This window comes from Alnus glutinosa, chromosome 12 (assembly GCF_958979055.1).
Source record: "Alnus glutinosa chromosome 12, dhAlnGlut1.1, whole genome shotgun sequence".
NCBI classification, from domain to species: Eukaryota; Viridiplantae; Streptophyta; class Magnoliopsida; order Fagales; family Betulaceae; genus Alnus; species Alnus glutinosa.
Genome location: NC_084897.1, coordinates 9,532,850 through 9,536,908, shown reverse-complemented (window position 1 = coordinate 9,536,908; position 4,059 = coordinate 9,532,850).

Here is a 4,059-nt window from a genome sequence, read left to right as displayed (position 1 = left end):
GAATGAGTCCGTTGAGTACATCCTTGAACTTCTTTGCTCATGCTCTCGTAACCGGCCCAATTGGTACTTGAACGAGATCCTTCACAGCGGGGCCTTGATCTCCATCATTCCCCTCCTCTTGAAAATGATTTGCCCTCAAATCATCACCTACATCAAAAGGACTCAAATCAGTAACATTAAAAGTGGCACTTACATTGTACTCACCAAGTAAATTTAGCTTGTAAGCTTTGTCATTGATACGCTCGAGGACTTGGAAAGGACCATCTCCTCTTGGGAGCAATTTGGAACGTCTTTTCCCCGGGAATCTTTCTTTTCTCATATGCAGCCAAACCCAATCTCCGGGTTCAAAAACCAGCTTGCAACGTCCCTTGTTGGCTTGTGTGGCATATTGCTCCGTTCTTCGCTCAATGTTGAGTCTTCCTTTCTCATGAATCTGCTTCACAAAGTCAACTTTCTTTTTGCCATCTAAATTAACGTGCTCTGTCAAAGGTAAAGGAGATAAATCCAATGGAGTTAAAGGATTAAACCCATACACAATTTCAAATGGCGAAAATTTGGTAGCAGAATGAACAGCTCTATTATATGAAAACTCAACATGTGGTAAAAATTCTTCCCATGTTTTGATGTTCTTTCTAATGATTGCCTTCAATAAAGTAGACAAAGTCCTATTTACTACTTCAGTTTGACCATCAGTTTGTGGATGACAAGTAGTGGAAAACAATAGCTTAGTACCTAGCTTACACCATAAAGTCTTCCAAAAATAGCTCAAGAATTTAGCATCTCTATCCGAAACAATTGTCCTAGGCATGCCATGTAATCTCACAATCTTTCTAAAGAACAAATCAGCAACATGCGAAGCGTCATCCGTTTTGTGACATGGAATAAAATGAGCCATTTTAGAAAATCTATCCACGACCACAAAAATTGAATCTCTTCCACGTTTAGTCCTAGGCAATCCTAACACAAAATCCATTGAAATATCAATCCAAGGCTCACTAGGAATTGGTAAAGGAGTATACAAACCGTTGGGCTGCACTTTGGATTTAGCTTGCCTACATGTGACACATCTACCACAAATCCGTTCGACATCTCATTTCATGTGAGGCCAATAGAAGTGTTCCTACAAAATAGCTAAAGTCTTTGCAACTCCAAAATGTCCCATTAATCCCCCACCATGTGATTCTTGCACTAATAACTCCCTTATAGAACAGTTAGGCACGCATAGCTTTTTTTCTCGAAATAGGAATCCATCAAGCCTAAAGAACTTACCAGAGGCGATTTTCTCACAAGCTTTATATTCCTCACAAAACTCGTGGTCTTCAGCATATAATTCTTTAATGTGTTCAAAACCAAGCAATTTTGCATCAAGTGTGGAGAGTAAGGCATACCTGCGAGAAAGTGCATCGGCGACTACATTCTCCTTACCTTGCTTGTACCGAATGACGTATGGAAACGTCTCTATGAACTCCACCCATCGCGCATGCCTTTTTTTTAGCTTGTGTTGGCCCTTCAAGTGTTTCAAGGACTCATGATCGGTGTGAATCACGAACTCCTTAGGCCATAGATAGTGTTGCAATGTCTCTAAAGCCCGAACCAATGCATACAACTCCTTGTCATAAGTTGGGTAGTTTAAGGCTGCCCCGTTGAGTTTCTCGCTGAAGTAAGCAATTGGTCGTCCTTCTTGCATAAGAACAGCGCCTATACCAATACCTGAAGCATCACATTCAATTTCAAACGTTTTAGAAAAGTTAGGTAAAGACAACAAAGGTGCGTTAGTCAGCTTCTCTTTGATTAATTGAAATGCTTTCTCTTGTTCTTCTCCCCACCAAAATCCAACGTTCTTCTTGATCACTTCGGTAAGCGGTGCAGCTAAGCTACTGAAGTCCTTCACGAACCGCCGGTAGAAACTAGCATGTCCATGAAAACTACGAACATTACCTACACTTGTGGGGCTTGGCCAATCTTGGATTGTACGTACCTTTTCTTCCTCAACCTGTATACCTTGTGCACTAACAACAAATCCCAAAAATACAAGCTTATCAGTGTAAAAAGTGCACTTCTTTAAATTAGCAAACAACCTTTCTTTCCTTAGCACATCTAAAACGGATTTCAAATGTACTACATGATCGTCTATGTTTTTGCTATAAATGAGTATATCATCAAAATAGACAACAACAAATCTGCCTATAAATGTACGTAAGACATGGTTCATAAGTCTCATAAAGGTGCTCGGAGCATTAGTCAAACCAAAAGGCATAACTAACCATTCATACAAACCATACGTCCTTTCTAGGTAGATCTGATCCTGAGGCATATCTTGAGTGGGAGAAGAAGATGGAGTTCGTATTTGATTGCCACAACTACTCCAAGACAAAGAAGGTAAAATTAGCTATGATTGAATTTTCTGAATATGCTATTACTTGGTGGGATCAGCTTGTGATAAACAGGAGGCGGAATAGAGAACGCCCAATAGACACATGGGAGGAGATGAAAGTAGTGATAAGAAAGCGGTTTGTTCCAAGTTACTACTACCGAGAGTTGTACAAAAAGCTACAAGGTCTTAGACAAGGGAGTCGAAGCGTAGAAGATTACTACAAGGAGATGGATATTGCTATGATCCGCGCTAATGTAGAGGAGGATCGGGAGGCTACAATGGGTAGATTTTTACATGGCTTAAACTGGGAGATCCATGATAAGGTAGAGATGCAGCATTATGTGGAATTGGAAGATATGGTACATATGGCTATCAAAGTGGAACAACAACTCAAGGGAGGGAGTGGGACACGTGAAGGCCATAACTCTAGTTCTACATCTTGGAAATTGAGTCATGCCAAGCCGCTGGACAAGTCACAAACGCCCAAACCCAAGCCCAAATCCGCGACCACCAGCCACGTGCCTCAAGGTAAAACCGAAGCCTCTAACTCTAGGAATCGTGATATTAAATGTTTTAGAAGTCAAGGCAGGGGCCACATAGCAAGTCAATGCCCAAACAAGTAAGTCATGGTGTTGCAAGCCAATGGTGAGATTGTGACCGATGATGTAGATTCCGACACCGACGACATGCCGCCATTGGAGGATGTTTTCGAGGAGGAGTATTTAGCCCCCGACGCATTGACATTGGTGGTGAGGAGAGCATTGAGCTTCCAAGCAAAAGGAGTTGATGAAGTACAGAGGGAGAACATCTTTCACACTAGGTGCTACGTTAAAGACAAGGTATGTAGTGTGATTATTGATGGTGGTAGTTATACTAATGTTGCAAGCACAATTATGGTGGAGAAATTGGGATTGCCCATGGTAAAGCACCCTAGACCGTACAAGTTACAATGGCTAAATGATAGTGGTGAGATAAAGGTGAACAAGCAAGTGTTAGTTGCATTTTGAATTGGTAAATACGAAGATGAAGTGTTGTGTGATGTAGTACCGATGCAGGCTAGACACTTATTGCTAGGGCGTCCATGGCAGTTCGATAGGCAAGTGAAGCATGATGGCTTTACGAACAAGTACTCTTTTGTACTTAATCAACGATCAATTACTCTTGTACCATTGACACCGCAGCAAGTATACGAGGATCAAGTGAGATTACAAAAGGAGCAATGTTTTCAAAACTGCCGATGATTGTACTTTTGTACAAAGAGGCACTTTTAAACACTAACGAACTTGACCTTGCTTTGCCTAGTTCTATTGTTTCTCTTTTGCAGGAGTACGAGGATGTCTTCCCCGAGGAAACACCACATGGGTTACCTCCAATCCGAGGGATTGAACATCAAATTGATTTTGTTCCCGGTGCAACCATCCCAAACCGACCAGCTTATAGGAGCAATCCCAAGGAGACAAAGGAGATTCAATGGCAGGTAAGTGAATTGTTGGAGAAAGGGCACTTGAGGGAGAGCATGAGCCCATGTGCGGTTCTGGTCTTACTTGTACCTAAGAAGGATGGGACGTGGAGAATGTGCGTTGATAGCCGAGCCATCAACAACATAACGGTAAAGTATCATCATCCTATCCCACGCTTAGATGATATGTTAGATGAGCTGCATGGTTCTTGCATATTTTCTAAGA